The 24,715-nt window shown below is 40.5% G+C and overlaps 1 pseudogene; it reads right to left on the bottom strand.

Moving 5' to 3' along the window:
* Window positions 1-11,975: 11,975 nt before the first annotated feature.
* Window positions 11,976-24,374, bottom strand: LOC104427831 (annotated as a pseudogene).
* Window positions 24,375-24,715: the final 341 nt, after the last annotated feature.

Below are 24,715 nucleotides of genomic sequence, written 5' to 3'. Positions count from 1 at the left end.
TAGGGGAAAAATCCTTCTCCGTGCTCATGAGTTACACAATACCAAGGCCCCATACAAGGTCACGATCTGCAAGAGCACCAAGACCCCATAAGGTCACGAACTGCATAATCTTCATGAGAATCGCGTGTTAGGTTTTAATTGAAGGTAAGAGAGTCCAACTTTGCTATGGAACTTCATCGTGCTCCATCTCCCCAATCTTCATGTATGTTGTCCTTTGCTTTGGACAAAACCTGTGCAAGTCTAAGTGATGATGCGTCTGTGACAAGCTAGGCCTTTTAGGTAAGTTTTCTCTCAAAAAAATCAAAGTCAATTTGAGAACGTTATTATTTCGACATCATACAATGTCCAATAACTAAGAAATTCATGTACTCATGCCACTAAAGATGCATTTGGGAATGGCCTTGAAAGGAGTTTTGGGTGTCCAAAGCCCATTTGGCCAAATATTGAGTGTTTGGTAAAATTTTTGAAACCCACCTTGAAGGAAAGTTTGCCTTCAAAAGGCTGAAAACCCAAGACAAGTCCTGAGCTGCCTTAGGCTTTTGGTATTCTCCGAAGGTCCTCTCTAGGGTTTAGTATAAAAATTTTATTACAAAACTATCCTCACTCAATTTTTGTTTTTCCATTTTTGCCCTCATGATTCACTGTTCATCTTCTTCTCTATTGAGTCAGCTAGTGTGATTGCGCATGGCTTTTTTTTTTTTTTTGAGTCAACAATGGATAGGAGAGGTTGGCGTGGTCATGGCCACCCCAATGACCATCATTGGCTAGTCGCGATGACCCCTATGAGTCGCATCACCACAATCCAAATCTGGGTCTTGCAACCTTGGTGAAGGGTTGCAACCTTGGTGAATTCTCGAGCGTGCGTTCATCCCTCCTTGGTCGATTTAAAGCGATGTCCTAGAACGCATCACCGACCCATTCATTTTAATACTATATGGTAAAGCAATTAATAAATCCTAGACAATAGGATGTGAGAGAAAAGTAGGGTCAATTTTTTTTTTTCACAAAATACATTTTTATAAACACACATGTTTATACATCGAAATCTACAAAGGGTGCGTTTGGTTAGACTTTTGGGGAAAGCCATTGGGAAAATGCAAAGAACTTTAGGGTCGCCTCGGAGGCAACTAGGGAGGGCCACCTGGGGTTGATTGACCCTTGAAGACCATCGGCGAGGACTACCCACTGGCAGGGGAGGGTTGCAGGTCATGCGACTCCAAATATGATTGTTAATTCTTCGAGATGAGTCGTGGCGACCCAACTAATATATGTCTTTTCTCCGAGATGACGTATTTGGGTTGCACCAATTAAATACTGAAAATTAATAAATTTAGGAATAAAATCCTAAAATCACAATTAATTTAATTTAGCACAAATTAGAGTTCAAATAAATAAATAGATTACACCACAATAACCAACATAAAGTTCACTATCCCCTTGTGAGGTTGCGGCTCACGGGGCTGTTGGATTTGATGTTGCAGGATGTTGCACGGCTGAACTTTGTCGTGCGACTAGGCCACCAAAAGAAAGTCTCTATAATCTTGCCGAGGTTGCTTTTTTGCACCCAAATTCTCTCGAACAACAAATCTCGAAGAACAAAAACGATAATTCATGCGACCCTTGATGCCAAAAAAGCCTCTTCAAATTGGCCAATCCGACTTCTAGAAAATTCGTCTCAAAAGATGGTGGCACAATCCTTTCAATTTCTGAAATGGGTGTCACCCAACCCGAGCCGGCTCTCACAAGTGGTTTACGGGATTCACTCGACCCCAAGCGGCCCTTGTCAATTATCTTCGAGGGCCGCTTGAGGTCTTGCAACCTTAGATGTCGGTTGCTGGTAACAGATTTCGATTGCTGGTGGCCACTTGTGCTAGTTAATTTTTTTTTTTCTTTTGACGAAATTTTTTCTTTTAAAAATCACAAAAGTCATTGTAAATATTATCTCTCTAAATACTATTTTACTTAAAGGCACTTGAAAATGGATTTTCAAATTACAATTTAACGAATACAATTTGCATTCTAGAAAATCCTTTTAACTTAAAATTCTTTGCATTTTTCCAAAGATTTTCCCCAAATGTCAAACCAAACATACCCTAAAAATTGGTCGAAGAAGATATCAATTGAGAAAATAAAAATACAAAAAGAAAGAGTGATGAAATCAAAAGCTTAATGCCCGACAAGGTAACCACCGTCCACGACCAAATCATGCCCGGTCATACTCCGACACATGCGACGCCAGAAACAGCACGGCCTCTGTCACGTGTCTGACCTTCAGCGCCCCACTTTTCCTTTCAACGCCATGCCGCTCGTGAGCTGTGTCGCCACTGCGCATGGCGATATGCAGTTCACTCTGATCCCGTGTGCCCCACGCTGGACGCTCGCCGACCTCACGAGCCCCACTACTGCGTGCTTCAACATGCGGTGGTTCGTCCGCCCCCCGCCGCAGTCCCTCCCAACGCTGCTTGCGCACACGATGCTGCCCCTCACACGCCCCTTGACCACCAACCGCGCTGCGTGCTTCACGCATGCCACCACGCCCTGCACGTTGAGTGCCATCAGGCGATCGAACTCGGAGAGTTGGAGGTGTTGTAAAAATATGGCTTCGAATTGAGTAGAACAATGAAGTCGGATCTTTAGAGTACTGCTGAGTCGGATTTTGAGGCGTGTTATCACATTCTTTAAGGATTTATTTGCCCCACTACGTTCTAATGGTCACCGCAAATTTTCTCGGATACAATAAAGTCTCAAATGATAATACTAGATAAAGAATTAGTATTTCTCCAGAGTCTCTCATGGAAAATAATTAGAAACAATGGCTGTAGTTTCTCTCGAAAGAAAACGAAAAAATGGAAGAAGATTATTGTTTGATCTCAAAACAAATGTACTTATATATGTTTTTCGAATAAATGCAACTCTTCAAAAGATTGCAAAAAGAACAAAGGAAAGGTTGCGTTGAAAATACATAAAAAAATTCGGAATTAAATAAAAAAAAATAATCGAAACTTTTTGTGAACGGTCGCACTGTTTCAACAAGACTCATAGTTAATTTTAATAGAAATAAATCCGAATTTTTTCAATAAATAAAATTAATGATCGGTTAGTGGCAAATCTCGTCCACGTGCGCAGTCACATCTTTTCAATGTGAGACAATACATCTCTTCATTTGTTTTATAAACAAATTACCAAATATTCTGATCGGATACCATCCCGGCATTGCAGAGCATGACGTTGAGGTGTCCGTGGGCCTGGACCGTGGACCGGACGAGGGCCTCGAGTTACTCAACAAGGATTTTATGCGATGAATGCCTCTGGAAACGTATATCTAGTAGAAAGCATAGGCACCTGGCAGTTGACCTGTACGTCTAAACTTCTGAACTGGACCATTCGATGTTAGCCTGTGTTTGCACAATCCTCCAACGTATATTCAAAGAGTGTCCAGTGTGAGTCAGCTTAAACTATCTTCTAATTATATTTGTCTCCTTTCCATTCAATTGTTTTAAGGAGACAGCTTGAACAAACTGAGTGGCGAAATCCCTAGCTCCTTTGGCAACCTGGCAGGAGTAGATTTTATGTAAGTGCTTCGATGCTGGACCTAGGCTTTTTTTTTTTTTCGTATTTTGTATAAGAATCTAATATCTCTAATTGTTTCAGTGGCCAAGCTATAGGCAACTCTTACGGTAAAGTAGTTGAGCTATCAATAGAACTTAGACCGCAATAACATGTCCAGTTTATAACCCTTAAAGTGCTCGTGTCTGAATGCTTATTATCTTACCATCCAAATTTTTACAATGATTTGGGTTCTGAATTTATGATTATTGTCAACTAATTATTTTGGTGGGACTCTAGTCTTGGAGCAGACATAGATGGATGATATTCTGTTGCTTAAAGAGCATGCATCACAAGTTTCAATAGAGTTACTTGTTTATGCTGGAAGAGATTAAATGGATCGGTGTTACTCAAGTATTTGACAGTTAAATGTGTGTGTAATTAGTGCATGTCCGTGTGCCTGTTTTATGATGTATCGGAGATTTAACACAGCAAAGTCCTTAGGCTCTCTATTTGGTTCTTTCCACCACAATGGCACTGGATTATTTGGTGAGTGCAGTTCTTACATGCTATTTAGAAGGTCTGCAGATAGGACCTTGATGTATTGCCTCTAGTCTTGAAAATGATGAGAAATTTAGTACTAAGCTTCTTGGACTGTTTAACAACGGTACAATCTTTTCGTCTTTCTGCCCAATAATTGACTGTTTGATATTGGCACATCTTCCCTCATTATTTATTTTATGACTTAGAAGTACAAGAACATTTAGCAAGGAAGTAGTTAGCAAGCTAGTGTGATAGTATTCTTCATTATGTTCAATTTTGGGTACTAGTGTTATGGTAACCCTTGCACTCCAAGTTGTGCAAGGATCAAATTTTTCCTGTCACTGATTTTCTTTATCTTTCATCTCCAGCTGAAAGCTCTATATTGATATCATGAGGTAACTGATTTTTTTTTTCTACACCTCTAGTAATTAAATTCTTTCAATCTGCTAACTAGTGCGTTTTTGGGGTATAACTCTATAGTTTTTAGTTTGAGTGCATAAAGTACGCATGGAACTGACTCAATCAATTAATCATGTTTGGCTGTCTTGACTGGAAACCAATTGACTGGTGCAGTCCCTGATTGGATCCTGGAGAAAGCAGAATTTGTGTAAGCTTTGCTGCCTGAAGAAAAATGTCATGTTTACTCCCAAATTTGCTTCTAGCTCTGTCTGGCTAATCTTGCACTGTAGTAAGCAATTATGCATTCCCATCTTGCAACTTTATGGTTTGTAGCTGATGGAGTTAAATGGAAATTTCACGAGTACCTTTTTTTCCTTGCTGGGATCTGTTAATTGGAATGTTGTATATAAGACAATAAGCTGAATTGTGTGGTACGCATGAAAGAGTATAACGCAGATTTTCTTGGAAGTGCCAAGTGAGCCCCACTTTCCCTATACAAAAAGGTCTTCCCAGCTTTAGATCTTTTTCAAACCTCTTGGGATGATAAAAGTAACACTCGGGAAATTTTTACTTCCCATAAATCCTCTTTGAAAGTTTGTCTAACGCATCACCCTCGCAGTGTGATTAGTTGCTTGGGCTATTTCTTGCTGATTATAATGCTTATGAGTTTGTGTATTTGAGAAACTCTCCAGAGTGTGCCTGGGAGAAAGTTGATCTTATCTTATGGGCATAAGAATGAAGCTCTTATGAGGTAGTTTAAAAATAAGGATGGTGGTCTGGATATTTTCTAATAAGAAGATCTGACTTAGTGGTCGTTGGACTCACAGTACCATTTTTGTCTCTTTGCCTTATACATCACGTCTGTTGTACTGTTACTAGGTAAAAATGTATTTATGCACTCCAACTGGTTCTAAAGTCTCCATTGACTCCAATTAGTCTTTCTCCTTTTAGTTATTTAAGATAAGATACCTTCAATACAGAAAAAATACTACTTTCATCACACTGTGATGTTTTCACCTTTCAACTTGCCTTACCTGTCTATATTTTGCAACTGGTTTGCATTTTTGTACATAATATTCATTTGATGGAATGACTTTCGGTGTATTCTTCAAATTGATGATATATTGGAAACGGTTGACTATTTCTCTTTGTAGTGACCTATCGTCCAACAACTTCATTGTTGGAGGCTCAGAATGTCAAGTACGACATGTGTATGTGCTACTTCCTTCAATCTAAGTCAGGTATCCCCTCAAATGTGCGGTTATGATTAACTGATAATCCTGCATGCATACAAGATTTCTATTTTTCTACTGAATGTTGATTTTGTCTTTCTCTACACCACTTGTTTGCTGGCTTAGCCATTGACAATGCGTATGTTTATGATTAAATTTTCACCAAGAGATTTGGATTTCCAAGGACCTGCATTTTAATTGTTTATCTATGTATTCATTCAGAATGATGATGATTGTAATATTAAAATCTTTATTGACTTGCTTAGAATCTTATTCCTGCCACAGGCGGGCTTGCCTCGTGTTTGAAAAGTCAGCATTGTCCAGAAAGTAAGTTGGTCTGCCATATATCCTAAAATTATCATCATATTTTATATTGCATCATACTCTCTGTATTTTCTCATCAAATTGATCTCCTTGTCAACTCTCCTCTGGGCTATTCTGTCAATATTTGATGGTTAATGCATAATTACTCTAGATATTTTAAAAGCCGCATCCATGAAATAATAACTTGCTCGTAAACTTGGGAGTTTCCATATGATTTATAACGAGGGAATGCTAGTTTACTTAGTGTCTCTGGAAAGTCTACTCCCTATTATCAAAAAGAACAACACTTGAATTTTCTGTTTGTGGTCGTTTCGTTACTCTATACAGATCGGTATAACCTCATCATCCTTGCGCTGTGAGATGTTGCTGCTGTTGAATATGCGTCCTACTCTCCCTTCGCAAGGCTGGTCTGCCTCTGTTTCAGTTGTTGCCGAGATATTCCCCTCCGCAGGCTCCTTGGCTTGGTTGGCCGTTTTTGCCTTTTGCAGCTTTTGCTGCTGTTGTTTCTTATTTGGCTTTTCAGCCCCCGCCTCCCATCCACTCGTCTGAGGATTTTGAGTGCATGATTGAGCGCCTGTCTGTTTTGCCTCTTTGTAACTCCTTGTTTCTTTAGCTATAATATTCTTACCTTTTACCAAAAAAAAAAAAAAAAAAATGCACCGAGGATAAAGAGCCACCTTCCGCTTCAAAATCCTTCCTGAGTGGATATTACTGGTCCTACAGTAGCACTGGTCACTTCCCTGATGACGATATCGACTCAGATCCATATATAATTAGCAATATATCCGGACTATCTGTGGATAATGCGCAACTTTACATGAACGCACGGCTTTCTCCTATCTCTCTAACGTATAATGCTTTTTGTCTGATGAATGGGACCTACAATGTAAGCCTTCATTTTGGGGAGGTAATGTTCACTGGCAACAAAGATTATACAAGCCTTGGAAGGCGAGCTTTAAATGTTTATATAGAGGTAAAATTGCGATGGAGGAGGAGCCACCGGTGAAGAAGCGATCGGACAGCCAAGTGGTGTTGAAGGTGTCAGAGGAGTTGGTGGCGGAGCCGCAATCGATATCAAAGGAGACGTTGCCTGCACGGAGGTGGAGGAGGAGGAGGAGGAGAAGCAGATAGGAGTAGAGGGAGGTGAGAGGGGGAGAGAGGAGGAGAGAGATTAACGGACAAAATGCGAAACGTGGGCCCTCATTTAGATACTCGGCGATCGATGAGTGAAGTGTCCTATTGGCAACATAATGAGACACTCACTTGATATCTTTTTCAAAAATTCTAAGCATGTAATATTGTCTCTTCTTTAAGTGAAATGATATGTCTTGTAATTATATATCACTTACAAGGTAGAAGAATAAGGTAATCATACAATGAGAGATCACTTTTCCGACAAAAAAAAAAATGAGAGAAATTTCATCGCTTTCCTATTAAGTGAAATCATAGTAGTTAAATATCACTTACAAGTTACAAGGGTAAGGTAATCATACAATGAGAAGTCACTTTTCGACCCTCTCTCTCTCTCTCTCTCTCGTAGATAGGTTTGCTCACAATGTCAGATGATACATGAATCGCACTAAAAGATAGGAAGACCAGTACTATGACAGACTATATTATGCACTTCAAATTTGGAAAAGAAATAAATGGAAGTTAACATTGACGTTCAGAGTTAAAATTGAAGTCTTTCTTGACTACAAGAAACCAATGCAGATTGGGATTTTTTTCGAGCCTTCTTCCTGAGGTTCATAAAATATGTGAAAATTGAGGAATTTCAAGTTTTCAATGAGTCAATGATAAAGATGAGTTAAAAATTACATGAGGTCAGCTGGTGAGCCTTTTTAAGAGGTCAACCTGATTTAGTGTACTTCTGTTGGTGCCGCACCATAGACAATGGCTAAAATCAATATATCTACAATTTTCGAACCATGAGCTTAGCAACTAGCATTCCGGAAACTTAACCCTAGATCTTAGATGCTTCTATCATGTCAAATTGAATTAAAACGACAAAGGAAACAGAGCATTCTCGTGAGTATTTTGGATTTTTATGGATGAAAATGGGTGAATTTATGATGCATAGTCTGTACCAAAAAATTCAAAGCACGAAAATTCATATGATTGAGTCCAGATGAAGCCAGACCTTGTGCCTAAAGGCCAACACATGCTCGATTCTCATGCGAGGACTTGGATGGACAATAACGTAGTTATGTAACATCGTTCGGCAATATTATTATTTCCCTATATTTCCACCATCGGATTTCTTTACACCAGTGGAAAGAAATAATGATGATCACATAATGATTACTGGACAAATCCGAGTTCTAAAAAATTGAGAAAAGGTTGCTCTATGAACAGTGGCTACGTGTCTCATCCTTACTCACGAAATAAGCTGAAGAATCGATCCATGGACCTTCTATGGACATGCTGCCCGGCACTTGGTGAGTGTCCAGAGATAATGTCGAGACATTTGTTTGGATACCTGGGAAAAGGTTGCTCTCTGAAGAATGGCTGCAGGTCTCATCCTTAGAGGCGAAATAAGCTGAAGAATCAATCCATGGACCTTCTATAGAAATGTTGCCCAACACTTGATGACTGTCCTCAGAGAAAGTCGGGACATTTGTTTGGCTATATGGGAAAATGTTGTTCTCTGAAGAATGGCTGTGGTTCTCATCCTTACTCGCGAAAGAAGCTGAACAATCAAACCATGGACCTTCCATGGACATGCTTCTTGGCATATGGTGAGTGTCCTGAGAGGATGTCAAGACATTTGTTTGGCTATCACTAGCTGGCCTCATTAAGGCTCTGAATCTAGGATCTGGATTTGTTGTGGTGCGCTTGATTATTGGTGCTTGAATCGCTCTTTTTTCTTCGAGCATGCTCACCATAGATGACATCGATGGCCTGAGAGTTGGTGAAAGATTGGTGCATAGTAGTGCCAGATTTAGCATTCTCATTACCTCTTCCTTGGAGTAGTCTGAGCCGAGATGTGGATCCACCACAAATGACATTGATGACCGTTGCACGACGGCTGCACGATCACTGCACGACGGCTGCACGATGGCTGCACGACCGTCGCACGATGGCTGCACGACCGTCACACAACTGCTGCATGATCACCGACTGTCACCGCCGACTGCCGCCACAAGATTGCCGCCCACAGCCCACTGGCCGTAGGAGGGGGTGGTGGCCGATGAGCTGTGGGCGGCGATTGGTGGCAACGATCGGCGGTCATGTGGCAACAAGCGACGGTCGTGCAGCGGTTGGCAACGGCAAGTTGCCGACGAACGGTGGTGGTCGTCGGTCGGTGGGCTATAGGCGACGGCAACCATCATCGGCGGTCGACTATTGACGGTGGCCGCAAGTAGCGGGAGGTGGCTGACGGTTGGCAGGCGGCCTGTGGTGGTTGCAACAAGGAAGAAGAACAAACGAAAAATAGAAAAAAAAAAACTTATTTCTAGAAATTGTTCCCGGGAACAAAAAGTTACTTTTTTATTTTATTTTCTTGTTTCTGTTTCAAATCTATTCCCCAACCACTTTTCTATTTTGGAAATAGAAAAATAAGTTGGCGTTATCAAACAGATTTATGTTATTTTTTAATTCTCGGGAATAAAAGAACATAAATCGGGAGAAATAGAAACATTACCATGCAGCCCATTATAGACGGAGAAAAATCGAGATGATTAATAAATTTGTCTTCATTTGATGCTGCCCGTTCGGCCATGAGAAGGCCATGAGAAGAACTCACGTCGTTTCGCATCAAATGCTCCACGGACGGGCTTCCTCATTTGAGGTACTAATATAAGTTGCGTGTTTGAGGCGGGTAAGAATTACTTATTGAGGCTGAACGCGATCTTGTTATCGTTTGTTTCCCGGGCGTGCTTCCCGGTTTTGGCATGTTAATAAAAATTGTGGGTTGTGGGTGAGTCTTATTGCGTATTGACTTCAGTTTGAGATATAATTTAGTAAAAAAAGATATAATCTATTTTTTCGTATCTAGTCATTTCATGGGCAAATTTTCCCTGGACGATCAATGAGCCTCCTGCTTATGGTAATTTATGTGGCCAGAGTACGAAGGGACGCACTGCATGTCCTTCGTCTGCTGATTTGACCGACTTGAAATAGTTTAGTCACGGGAGAAATTTTTCTTCTATGGGACGCATGTAATGGGTGACTTCGAATCATCCTTTTGATTTAAGAAGGATGAGTTTGATCGCACTGTGAAGTGGAGATTGTGCATTGCATGTCGTTCGGCTTGAAATGGTTTAGTCACGAGATGGTGTGAGTCCGCATCATTCTTTTTGATGATGAGTTTGATGCAAAATCACCGAAAAAAATCTAAAAATAATAAAGCTTACTAAAGACTTACGCGGATTGACTTAATTGTTGGTATTTATATCCACAAAGAAAGTCGACAGCAGTAATGGCTCACGCGTTTGAATATTTTTCATGGATAAATTGGTCAAAAACGTAGAGTAGGTACAAATAAACAAACACAACTCAATTTGGATATAAAAACTCACAACACAATTCGCATGCATTTTGTTGTATCATTTTGTGGTTGAATGAATTGAAATTAGACCCATCAAATGGATGGGTTGAGTCGGGTTTGGGTCGGGTCAAAAATGGGTCGATCCATATTTGACCCATTTAACTCGTTTTAACTCATATTCATGTAGTGTAAATCAAGTAACCCATACTCGACCCGACCCATACCCAACCTGATCCGTATTGCTAAAACCTATTAATATTTTAGGAAAACCCCCACCTACTATATGCTAATTAGATTAAAACTTTAAATTAAATTAAAAATAGTAAATAAAATAAAAAAAGTTAAAAAAAAGAGCCTATAAATTGAAATATTTATAAAGAATTAGACCATGCATGCTTCTCTTATTTGAAGTGAATATACTATTGAGTAACTGAAAATTATAACATGAAAAATCTTTAACTAAACTTAAGAAAGCTCATTTTTATGATTTTTTATGAATATATATATTTATAAAAACACTTGTATGTAATACAAATTTAATGGAAAATTTTTATATTCTTTTCAATTTTTTAAATCGAATTTTTAATTAATTTTATTTTTAAAATATAATTTTTAATTTTCTTTTTCTCTTTTTCTTTTATTTTTTCTTTTTCTTCGGCTAGTCGCTGTCCACAACAACGGTTGGCAACCGGCCAAAGCGAGATTGAGCTTGCCGACGTTGGCAAGCTCGAGTCTCACCAGATTCAACGAGTTTCGATCTCACCAATTTGGCGAGGCCAATGTCCCACCCGACACCAATGAGCTCGAACCTCACCAAATTTGACAAGGCTTGAGCCTCCCTAGTCGTCGGCAAGGTAGAGTCTCATCGGATCAAGCGAGACTCGAGCTCGCCGGCGCTAGGCGGGCTCGATCTCACCGATCTAGCGAGGCTAAGGCCCTATCCGACACCAGTGAAACTCAAGCCTCGCCAGTCGTTGGCGACCACGAGCTTGTGTGTCGGCAGCTCAAGCCTCACCTCACCTGTCGCCGACCGTCGCCCTACTGGCCACTAGCTAAGGAAAGAAGAAAAAGATAGAACAAAGAAAAGAAAAGAAAATTGAAATATGAAAAATAATTATAATTTTGATTTTTTATAATAAAAAAATATTTTTATAAAGTTAAAGAGGAAAAGATTGTGTGGGGTTTGGGTAGAAAATTAAGAAATGGATTCTAAAGTTCTAACCCACTTGATATTTTAAATGGATCACAAGTTCGACACATTTTTGACCCATTTAAATTAGACTCGTTTTTTTTTTTACCCATTTTTAGTTGGGTTTTTAAAAGCCTCTGGCCCATATACAAACCATAAAAATAAAATATGAGTCCAAAAATTGGTCCATGACCCATTTTGACACTTCTAATTGAAATTTCACCTAAAGTGAGTAAAAGCTTCATTTTTTTTCTTACTTGTATCCTACAGATAAATGATGCAGTAAAATTGCTAGTTGAATCCTTGCAAGCATGTTTCCGGCACAGATTCTTGATCCTCCACCAAGCATTTGGTATGTCCCCGGCTTCGCAGATTCCTGAAGAACGTGACCGAGCATTACATAGATTTACCCAAAGAGAACAAAGTACGGAAAAAGGAAAACAAATGCTTTTTCCATGAACATAATTGATACCGAGCCTTACATTCCACCTATCTGGATTAAAGCACATCGGGTCATCAAAGTTTTCCGGATTGGTGTGGAGGTATCAGAGCCACAGAATCACTTTCCATCCTTTTGGTATCCTATAACCTGCGCAAATTTTTAGGGATCATTATCGCAAAATTCTATCTTTAATTGCTTAGGACAGGACTCAGCAGTCAACACCAATTCTAATGTGTTGCAAGTCACAACAGTTCTTGTAGGTATAATGTATCTAGGCAGGTAAAAACTAATGTAGTAATTACTGAGAATATCTGTCTCATAGGTACAAAATGGCCTTAGAGAGGCAATCTTGATAAAACAACAATTTGAAGATCTACCCCGAGGCAGTGCTGACAAGCCATAATGCATGAGCTAAAAATATCTACCTGCGAGACTCGGATAGTTTTGTACCTTCGTAGTCGATGTCCTTTGTGACTAATCTGAACACAAAAGCTACAATATTGGCCATTCTTATTGTCTCCTCCACCACCAGTATATCAGTAATTGTCAGCTTAAAATTTTTTTTTTAGATCTTCTGGGCAACTGGTCAATCGAACTCTAAAATCCTCCTAAGATTTTACGTCGTTAGTATATTTCATATTCGAGACATCTTCACTCGTAGTGAACTCGCCCTTCTTGTTCTGGCTAATGGACATGTTCTCTTCCTGCCATTCACGTCAGGATCCCAAATAGCATTGAAACAGTGGATAAGATTATGATAATTAAGCTTTTTGAAGTTAGACGATGTTGGTACCCGGAGTTTCTTTAGAACATTGGGAGACTTGGCAAGATAGTAAATCGCTCACATCGATGCCATAGTGGACTCATAACCAGCGACCACAAGGCTAACGATGTTATCTAGCATTTTTTGGTCAGATAGTTTTTCGCCTTCTTCATCTTTGACTAGTCGAATCCCATCCATAAGATCAGTTACAGTTTCTTCACTTCGGCCTTTCCTCTTCTCTAGCTCTACTCTAACAATCGCCTCGACTTTCTACCTGGACTGCAATTGGATTAGAGAAATATGTCAGGTCATTTGGGCTTTTAAACGGGCAGCTTGGTATAAAACTAGGACAATTCAATCCAACATTGCTTTTTTTTGGTGTTATGATCATTTTGACTCGTCAGACAAGAATATAACTTCAAGCTCGTATGTTGAGCAGGATCATTGCGCAAGCGAATGAGACTCAAGTTGCCATTTATAATTTTAGTAAACTTGCCCAAACCTGCACGGCTCGGTGATATGCAGTTTCGGGGAAATTGAGCGGCTGAGCTCTTATCCCTTTAACCATATCATGAAATAACCGGTCGATCTTTTCCAAATGCGGCCCCGGCTCAAAGCTCATAAATAGTTTCCCAATATTCTCAAAGGTCACCTGAAAGCAAGGAAGAAATAAAATTTGAGAACCACTAAAGAAACCTTGAGGAAGATTTGACTGGCAAAATTTGTTTAATTTGAACGATAAATTTATCTAATGGTAAGCCTATGCGATGGGTTATACCTTCTTAGTTTCATGGTAAGCAACGATTCTGCCTTTTTGGGCCTATAACTTGAGGGCAGCGACCAAACGCGGCTATACCAGCTATTCCTCGAAGAACATCAGGTCGGTTAATAGCATTTAAGACAAAGCTCCTGAGCCTGGCATGTGCCTTTTCGTGAACCGCCACTAGACAATTTTTACCCACGATATCGACATTAGGCCATTCCAGGAGGAATGTGTCCTCAGCTTGGAAGACAATATTGTTTACTGATGGGAAGCATGCTATGATGGAAGGCGATCTGAAGAGGTGAGTCCTGTACATCCCTACTCCATCACCGTACCTTAAACATGTATAGAGACATTAGTAGAAACCTAAGAGAAACACTAGTCTCTCCTGGTTTCGTTTTCTTATTGTTACAAATACAATGCTGCATAAGTTCATGTCACAAGTTTTAAGTCTAAAATTAGATGGGGAATGGCGATCATACTTCCGTCTTTTAGAGTTTTTGAACTCACCCGGGCAGCGGAGAATCTTGAAGTAGAGGAATGGCGATCATATTTCCCTAAAGAAGTGAAGCCCCATTTGTCCTAGCGGCAACTTCACACCACCGTTGGAACATCTTCGCTTGACCGGTCATGCATACTAAATCTCATTCCACCACCATAACAACCATCCTAGAAGTGGAATGAGCCCCAGAATCCAACCTAACCACACTCCCATTGGGGTACTCCCCATCAATCAAAATAGTTACTTTCTGTTTCACTTGCTGAAGTCACTCTTACTAATTCCTTACCAATCAGATGTAACCTGCCTTAAATAGACACATCACAGTCACCTAATTGGTTTTGGGTTTGATTGATTCCATTGAGGTTATCCCCTTTCATCCACTTGCCAATAGACAAGCTATATAATCCCTCCATTGAAATCAACAAAAGTGTTTTGGCTGAGTTAGCTTCATGCTTAATGGCGCAATTTTTTTTCCCTTCAAAGAAGTACGAACACTCACGAGCAATCATCATCGTCCAAGACCAAAAAACACATGAGAAAGCTTCTTGGACCTTAGAACAGGAATCTTTTTAAGCACAAAATGACCGGACTCCACATTTTATCAGGCAAATTCAGTTTTCACAATTTCTTTTTTCTTTTCATTATCTTTCAAATGGGCATCACCATTTAGTTTCCGCACTTTCTGTCATTTCCCTTGGAGTATCTCCTGACAGTGTTTAAGTGATGCGAGTGTAAGATAAAGCTCTCAATTATCATGCAGATCATGTCTTTTTCAGTTAGCGTTAAGCTTCTAAGACAGAGCCATTATAGAGTTTTGAATAAAAGGATGTTGTTGTCTAGTGCCGACAGCCTCTTCTCTTCCTCCGTACCAATTCTCCGTTTCTTATTCTACAAATAATTTCTTTTGGTTAAATTATTAATAAAATTTTCATATTAAAATAATTTTTTTGGGTAAATCAGAAAAAAGAACAGGCCTAATTCCATTCAAAAAAAAAAAAAAAAAACACCAACTATACACGAATCTCAATTTCTGACATGACCGTTTTTTGTCTGGTAAAAAATCACCAATTTTGATTTGATGCCCAAGTTTAGCTTTGTTATCTTCCTAACTAATAATATCATGTGTCAATTCCAGGTCATCTTCTTTTTCCAAATCAAAATAATGTATTTGTTTTCTATATCTTTTTCCCCTTTTTTGGCCTTTTCATTTCTTCTTCTTCCTTTCACATCCGGACAACAACCAGACCAGTGGACAACATCCAGACCACCATCAACTCAGTCCTACGATCAACTCAACCTCGTTACTCGCCTTCCACCACCACCTCATCGTTGTCCCAGCCCTTCGTCCATCACCACTTTGCCGCCTTCCACGACAACCCTCCTTTGAGCCCCCTCTAGCTTGAACTCAGATTTGAGGGGAACGGCCTCAGATCCAAGGCCACGACCTCAATTAAAAAGGTTTCATACTAAGAATTATGAGTCAAATCCTGCAATCTACGATGATCGTATGGAAAAGCAAGAAAGAAAAGCTAGATATGTTGAAAGGAGACTAACAGAAACTGCTTGCTGCTTGTTACCCGACTGGGTACTGCTTTAGTAAGGGAGTTGTTTGTCAGAAACCTACACTTACAAATAAAAGTTGTGTAACACTTTTCCAAAGAATTGTATGGAATCCAACTATGTAAGGGGTATATGATCCTAATGAGGAAGGAAAGTCAACTACATGTTTGCGCTGATACATTAGGAGTAGTCAAGAAAATTTGTAATTACATGTAATCTAGAGGAGCTTCCATCTTGTTAGGAACTTGACCAGTCAATTTGTTGACGCTCAGGTCTCTACCCAAAGATGAAAAAAAGGAGACAAATCAGAGAGTTTCCTCAAGAAAACTTGCAGAAGTTTATGTAATTTGATCTTCAGTTTGAGGCCTTTCTCATTTATGAAGCAAATCTCTTCTCAAAAAATGGAATAATCTACTAGGGCAATTCCAAAAATCTGCTGGTGCTTAATACCTGGTCCACTGGACTTCACAAAGAATAAAAGACATATCTTATGATCAAATGGAAAATCCACCTCATTATAACAACTTACAATATTTTCAACCAGTCCATTCCCCAATGTAATCTGGAATTGAGCCAGTAAACAAGCAATTTCTCAGAATCTTGAGACGTGAAAAACAATAGTTAGTAGTAATTTAGCTATAATAAAGAGACAAAAGAAACGAGGTGCAGACCTCTGGAGTGCCATAACTTCGCATAAACGGATACTTAAGTGCCATAACTTTCGAAAGGTACACTTAAGTGCCAAAATTAGAGCAAAGTGGATCACTTGAGTACCAATCCGGTCAAAATCCGACTAAAGTGCATATGTGGCATTTTTCCGGTGAAGCGAGTGCAAAACGACACCGTTTTGCACGCTGATGTGGCCAAATACTGCAAAAACGACATCGTTTTGGGCTGACGTGGTAAAAAAATAATATAAAAATTAATTAAATTAAATTTAGTTAAAATATTTAAAAATAATAATTTTAATATTTAAAAAGGGGGGGAGGCGGTTGAGGGTGCCGCCTCCCCGCCGTCGCCGGGAAGGGCCGGCGATGGAGTAGGGAGGGTCGGCCGGGGTTGGCGAGCCCCGGCTAGGGGCTGGTGACCCTAGCCAATCGATGGCGAGGGCTCACGAGCTCTTGCCCAAATCTAGCGAGGGCTTGGCGGGCCTTGCCCGGCCGAGCCAAGGTTCGCTGCCCACTAAGGCGACCCCCACTGGGGGGGAAGGAGGAGGAAGGAAAAGGGGGGGAGGGAGGTAGCCGGCGGCGAGGGCTGGGTTGTCAAGCCGGCGGCTCTAGTCAACCGGTGGTGAGGGCTTGCATGCCCTCACCCTGCTCTGGCATGCGTGCCCTCGCCCGAGCTCGGCGGCCCCGCCGACCCTCCCCCACCTTCCGGCGATGGCGGGGAGGAGACGACGGCGAGGGCTCAGCCCTTAGCCATTGGCTGCCTTCCTCCTCAGTTTTTTTTTTAATAATAATAATAATAATATAAATTATATTATCATTTTGTTTTAAATTTAATTTAATTAATTTTTATATTATATTAAAATTCAAATTATGTCAAAACGACGTCGTTTTGGCTGATGTAAGGGCTCTATTTTGGCCAATACCTGAAATGACGTCGTTTTGGGGTGAATTAGAGTTGACTCAGCTCTCCAGCGAGTCACCTCAACAAGAAATATTAATATTTAATTGTCACGTATGATTTCCGGTCGGCTTCGCCGGAGGTGGCACTTAGGTATTCTACTTTTATTCAAATATGACACTTAAGTGTCCTTGTGTTCTACTTGTATTGTTTTTATCCCCAAAAGAAACAAATCAATTATATATGATATGGAACTTACAATGTTTTCATGTTCATTTCCTGCAAATTAGGAAAATTTGAGCTTGAACCTTTCAAATCGGATATTCTCCTAGAAGCATATAAAACCAGTCCATTGCGTAACACTAGGATCCATTCTATCCTTTCTAACTAAAACACAAGCTCACAAGATTATAACAAAAAAAGAACAATTGCAATGGATAGGACACTCACAACTCCGTCAAGTTCGTCAAAAAAGATATAGCTAAAGGAATAGGTCCCTCCATCGATGTGCCCCGCATATCCCTAAAAACATAACACCGTAATATATTAACAACTTTCAAGAATCTCATAAATCAGAGAAATAAGAACTTTTCGCCTTAATTGAGTAGGATTGGGATATGCACAATCTTTAATCTTGGTCCAATTCTCGATAAAATTAGGTATCTTTCCAGATAATGTGCTTCCATCTATGCGATTGCAAGTGGTCCATAAGTAAAAATCCTCGAAGGAAATTCAGTATGTTAAGAAATGAAAAGCATTAGGATGCCACTTACAAATCTTCTAAGTTCTTGAGATTGGCAAAGGATTCAGGTATTGTTCTAGTAAAATTATTAGCAGATAGAAGGCTGCAAAGAACAAAAAAACAACTTAGGAATTAGGAAGCAATCAAGTATAACACATCCTCTAAAGGCTACAAACAAAAATTAATATACTTTAATTTACTTACAGTCTCCTTAAGTGGCTCAAATTTCTAATATTTGGCTCAAGAGCGCCCCCAAGCATATTGTCCTCTAGTATGCTAGCATAGACATAAATTTATCACCTTTAGATCTAACACATTCTCTATTCAAAGGGGAAAATGATTAAATAACGGTGTTGTAACGTCCATCAATTAAATTTTGAAGCAAAACATCCACCAATAGGCTAAGCATAGTAGAAACACACATTACGATCACAAAACCTAATCAGAACTAACATCACCCATCACTACATATTGAGGGAAGAAAACAAAAATTTAACATCTATCATGCCAAATATGAGTGTAAAGATTACTGATTTATGAAACACATAAACAAATAGATGGCCAACCAAATGCCAAAGAACCCCGATAGAATCTCAAACGCTACAGATTAAGTGTTACCAACAGAACAAAATTAGAGGAATGAGTAGCAGTATAGAAGAGTGAAGGAAACAAGTAGTAAACAGAAACACCTCGGTAGAAAGTGGGAACGCCCATGTTGCCCACGCCTTCGAACGTCGGCGGCAACGTCGTGGATCGTGATGGCGACGTTGAGGGCGGCGAGCAGCGTCGGGTCGTCCTTGGGGGCATTGAACCATGGCAGAGAGGAGAGAGCAGAGAGCAAAATAGCAGGAAAAAGACTTTAGGAATTCCTGGTTCCTATGAACCGGGAATCGGAACCTCCCTCCCTAGAACCGGAACCGAACCGGTTCTCCGTCTGTCTTTATTAGTCGCTTCTCCGTTATTTTACAGAACGCGCGAACAGAGAAGAGAGAAGCGGAGGGGCTGCTATTTTCTAGTTTTAGTTTTAGTTTAGTTTAGTTTTTTTTTTCATTTCATTTTTTAAATTTAATTAATTAAAAAATCTTAATACTAGTAAAACAAAAGTTCCTAATGTCTATATGTAATGCAAATTTATGAAAATGATTTTTTGCTAGGGGTTAAAATTATTCCCTAATTTTCTATAAGATTTAAACCTAAACAAATGGTAAGATTAAGTTATCAACAATGATTTATAGAAAGTCTTATAGTTCCCCTAACGCACTGATCTTACCAATGTCCTTGGGAATGCCGCTGGTACGATTTTCAAGTACCAACTTGAAGCAGCAATGTGTGAAAACAAAAAATTATACTTATGTATTAAGAATTCCTAGTAAATTTGTGATGATGATATTTTACGTATGATAAAATTGACTCATAGAGTGGTAAGTGGTATCTGACTAAGAGTTGTGGAGAACAATCCACTGATGTAATCAAGAGAAAGGTCTCTACATGCAAAAATACCGTTAATGAAAGGAAAAGTTGGGAAGATCTCAAAGTCTAACTTACATTTGTGTTAGGTATGTGAGGTTGCCAAATTCATCGGGAAAAGTCCCGGTCAAACCAAGTCCTTTCAGTTGGCTGTGAAACGAAGAAGAATCGATAAATTGCAATTGATGCACATGCGAGAAAGATACTAAGGGAAACAAAAAAAAATCTGAATGTTTTTTTTTTTGTTAGAAATAATAATCTATAGAACTTTGAGCCAACATTTACACAAGATCCGGCGACACAAAACTTGCATTCAGCACAACAACAAGTCGAGGTGAGTGAAAGGGTGCCAAATGTAAAAGGAACCACAAGAGCGGGCTAAAGCAAGGAGAAGCCTAAACAATAGGCTAAGGAGAAGACCACGTAGGGCCAAAAGGACTCCAAAACTCAACTAAAACAACGAACAACAAGGTAGGAAAGAAGGAAAAGAAGACCACCAAGTCAAGCACCTCCGTCGGAGACGATGGGCGACCAACCTAGCGAGATAGCCAAACAAAAGACTGCAATCCATCCTCAAGCCGTCTGAAGAGAACTCAAAGGAATACTAGGGAATCGCATAAGTAGGAGAAAAAATACAACGATCTATCTCCCAATTACGCTGGAGCCTTCTGTTTCTAGGATTATCTTCAACGTTTCTAAACGTTAAGACTTTGTCTTTCACCACTCTAATGAGGTGATTCTTAACAGCTGCAACTGCCACTTTATGATCTCTGAAGAGTATGTCATTCCTATACTTCCAAATAAGATGGCATGGAGCACCAAACAAAAACCGGCCAATGGATCGATAGAAGTCCTTACCGTAGAGGAATGTCATTGCCCACTACAAGTTCTCGGACCAAATCATATTCCGCTAAGGGAGGTTGCATCTTGATACCTAAAAGAAAGCCATGCTAGCAGTGATGCAACACTCGAAGTAGAGATGATCAATGGAGTCTGGTGTCAATTTGCAAAAAGCACAAACCTCACTCCCAATTTTGCCATATGACATAAGTAGTGCTTGGGTGGGAAGATGATTCTTTGTAATAAGCCAGAGATTAAATTGATATCTCGAGGTGATAGCCTTATTCCAGATGAATGATACCCAATTAACCCTATTCTTCCTTTTCTTGATAACATGCTAGGCGTAGGCAACCGAGAAGAGACCGGAAGGGGTATCACTCCAAATAAAACGGTTCGGTGCCATTGAAAGGAGGGGAAGGGGCTGCTCCCAAGATTCAATAACCGTCTTGAAAGCCTGTCCCGCTAGTAAGAAAAGATCAACTATCGTGGTATCTTTGGATAAGCTAGGGTTTAAAATCATTTCATCTGAGCAATGAAGGTGTAATGGACCTCTAAGATGCCAGTGGTCAAAATAAAGGGAGACGGACTGGCCATCACCAATCCTCTATCAGAAGTAGAGTCGAAATGCAAATCTTAGGTGTAGGATTCTCTTCCAAGCCCAAGAGCAAAAAGTGGGAACCCCAACCACCCAGAAACCCTTTCTTTTCAAGAATGTTGAGTGGATCCACTTGCACCATAAGGACTTCTTATCAATAAATAGGATCCAAATGTGCTTGAGCATTGCTGCCTTATTGTAATCTCTCAACTTGCGAATACCAAGTCCTCCCTCGTCCTTCGGGACGCACGCATCAACCTAGGATACTTTGGCTCCACCCCTCCCCAAGTTGGGGCCCTTCCATAGAAATTGTATGAGTATCTATTCAATGAGATCTAGAACTACAAAAGGAATGGTGAAGACACTCGCCCAATAAGCCTGTATCGCATGAAGAATTGACCTTATTAACTGGACCCTTCCAGCAAAGGATAGAAAACGGTGAGTCTAGGATTGGACCCTGGTTGTTATGCAATCAACTAAGGACACATAGTCTGCCCTACCAAGTCTCAAGGATATGATAGGAACTCCCAAGTAACGTATCGGCAACTTTCCTTCAACAAAGCCAAGGGCCTCCATAATCTCCTTTTGTAGCTCCTCCGAACCACCTGAGAGAAGTATCTCACTTTTGTTGTTGTTTGGATTCAGTCCACTCCATGCCAAGAAGGTATTTAGACCATCATTCAAAAGATAAATCGATTCCAACTCTGCTTGACAAAAAAAGAAAGACATCATCCGCAAAGAAAATATGAGATAGTTTTGTAGCCTCACATCTCCAGAAGAACTTGAAAGCATGATGCGTAGCACGCGCATTAAGGATCCCAAAAAAACTTCCATAACCAAAGTGAAGAGGTAAGGGGACATGTGATCCCCTTGTCGAAGTCCACGCCCACTAGGGAAGAAACCATGGAGTTCTCCATTCAAAGAAATAGAAAACTTGGCAGTGCGAACACAAATCATAATAAGACGAATGAGGTGGTCCGGGAATCGAAATGCACGCAAAACCAATTCTAAAAAGTCCCAATCCACAGTATCATAGGCCTTTTGGAAATTCACCTTCACAACACAATTAGGTAAGTAAGGCTGCAGATGGAAACACGCAAATAATTCCTGGGCAAGAAGAATATTATCCTGGATACACCGGCACTTCACGAAGGCATTTTGCGAGGGGCTAATGGTATCATGAAGCATTGCGAACACGTGATTAGCTAAGACTTTGGTAATACATTTGTATATCTTATTGTAGCAGGCAATAAGTCCATAATCATTCACCAAGGTCGCATTAGGCACTTTAGGGATCAACACAATGATGGTGTTATTAATCTCCCTAAGAAGTCTTCTCGTGACAAAGAAGTCCTTGATAATTTCAATGATCGAAGGTCTCACTAGATCCTAATTGCTCTTGAAAAATTCTACCATAAACCCGTCTAGCCCAAGAGCCTTCCCACTAGCTAAGGAAAATAAAGTATCTTGGATTTCTCTATTTGAATAGGGTCGAGAGAGAAAACTAACCTGATCTTCCGTGAGCGGGCATCGGATAACTTGTTGCACTTCCATTAATGTTGGGGTTGAAGGAGAGGAACACGATGTGAATAACTCCTGAAAGTGAGAGACAAAGGTGTCCTGCACAAAGCTTGGTTTAGAGACCAGGTTGCCATTTCTATCAAGAATGGAAAGAATCCTATTCCTCAGTTGTCTTGAATTGACGCAGTGGTGAAAGTACTTGGTATTCCTATCACCATTCTCGAGCCATCTAATTATGGATTTTTGTTTGAAGAAAGATTCCTCTTGACTTCTCAACTCCACAAAGTTCTTTCGATGGGTCCTCTCTAGCTCCGCCAGCACTTCGCTAGTTGGGTCTTGCTGCAAATCGAGCTGGGCTAACATAAAGGCATTTCTGGATTCGGCAATCCTCTATGAGATGTTGGAGAATGAATCCCTATTGAGTTGCTTGAGCCAGCTCTTCAGGAGCTTCAATCTACTTACCAGCCTATATAGAAACCCCTTCAACCGGGGTATCCCAAACTTGTAAGACAATATCCTGAAAGGAAGGGTGCTCCATCTATAAATCAAAGAATTTGAGTGGCTTCCTTTGATGAATCGGTTGTATCACTTTGACCACCATAGGAGAGTGATCAAAGATTCCAGGGGTCAGAAAAGTCGCTTTCAAGTAAGAGAATTGTAAGCTCCATTTAGCATTGACCAACACCCGATCAATTTTCCTGGCCTTGCGATTAGTTCCTGAGGAAGTAAACCAGGTGAAGTGAAGTCCTACATACCTCAGATCTTGAAGTTCAGCCCGAGTCAAACACTGGTTGAATTCATCAAAGGAGGGAAGCCAAGTATTCGAGCTCCCAATCCTATCATAAGGGTCTCTTATGGCATTGAAACCCCCAGCCACCATCCATGCCATGTCTTGGACGTAGCAACTCATTCTAACCAGGTCCTCCCACAAAGGTCTCTAAGAAACAAAAGAATGCACAGCATAAATCACTGAAGTGCAATAACATAAACCCGACGAAAGAAGGAAAACCCAACCATGGATCACCTGATCATTAGAAGAAATGACTTCAAATTCGACTAGCGAAGGATCCCATCCAAGCCAAATCCTTCTCCTATGAGATGAATCATAATTGGCAATCCAATTCCATTTTGTCAAAAGTCCAGCAGATAAAAGGATCGAAAAAGATACATCGGCACTTTGGTCTCCAATAATCCGGCCATACAAAAGCTGTTAGTATGAGTGAATTTACTAACCCCGGCTCTCCTCAAAGGGTCCATAAGACCCCTAACATTCCAGAAACCGAAATACATATATGTATATATATAAATATATATAAGCCAACTACTAATAAGTAATAAGAAAGGAGGCAAAAAAGCCTACCTCTGCTTGGGAGGCTTCCGGTGCTCTAATCTTCCCCTCTGGGCCCGAATTTGGGGCTAAAGCAAGAAGTCCCTCCTAGATGGTTTCCACCTTTGTAGAGGCCGCTCTTGATGCTTTCGAGGATGAGCTTGATGAGCCAAGAGAGACAATATCATCCTCGTCTGAGCAATCAAAAGTGGCTGCAACTTCCGACTCCGCACCATGGTCGAGGCTTAAGGAGGGGTTTTGTTCGGGTCGAGAATCGGCTACAAGTGAGAGAGCCACCTTTTTGGGGGAGCACTAGTCCCCTTTGCGACTTCCGAATAAACCGGGTGGCGGGACCTTCTCCGCAACAGGAGGCTTTGGCCAAGAGGCGTCTTCAACTGCATCCAAGTTCGGGCGTGAGGATGAAGCTCCATTATTGGAGACCGTTTTCTTCTTCTTCTTTTTCTTCACTTGTTTCCAAGGCTGTTCAGGAGCAACCTTTGATTCTACACTAATCGGATGAGTAGCCTTTAATTCTACACCAACTGGATCAGGGATGAGCTTCATCGTAATGGCCAAAGCTCACTGATGATCCAAATTTGCAGCAATCGGAGCGGGGTTTGGGGCCATCGAAGGAGCAGAAATGTCTAGTGAAGGTTGCGGATTTGGGGGAACAGGAGCGGGCACATCTTGCTGTGGCACCAAATCTTCCAAGACCGGTGCAGGGTTGTGGGCCACCGAAGAAGCAGGAACGGCTAGAGAAGGTTTGGTCAGAGGCTGTTGAGTTCTATTCCAACCAGCATTGTTTTGCACACAAGGAGGGGCTCGGCAATTATGGCCAAATGTATCACAGTCCGGGCACTCAGCCGACAACCATTCGTATTCAATTGTAATCAAGCGAGAAACTC

This window comes from Eucalyptus grandis, chromosome 11 (assembly GCF_016545825.1).
Source record: "Eucalyptus grandis isolate ANBG69807.140 chromosome 11, ASM1654582v1, whole genome shotgun sequence".
In the NCBI taxonomy this organism is placed as follows: Eukaryota; Viridiplantae; Streptophyta; class Magnoliopsida; order Myrtales; family Myrtaceae; genus Eucalyptus; species Eucalyptus grandis.
The sequence above is the reverse complement of the archived record's forward strand: the minus strand, read 5'-3'. Positions and strand labels throughout refer to the sequence as shown.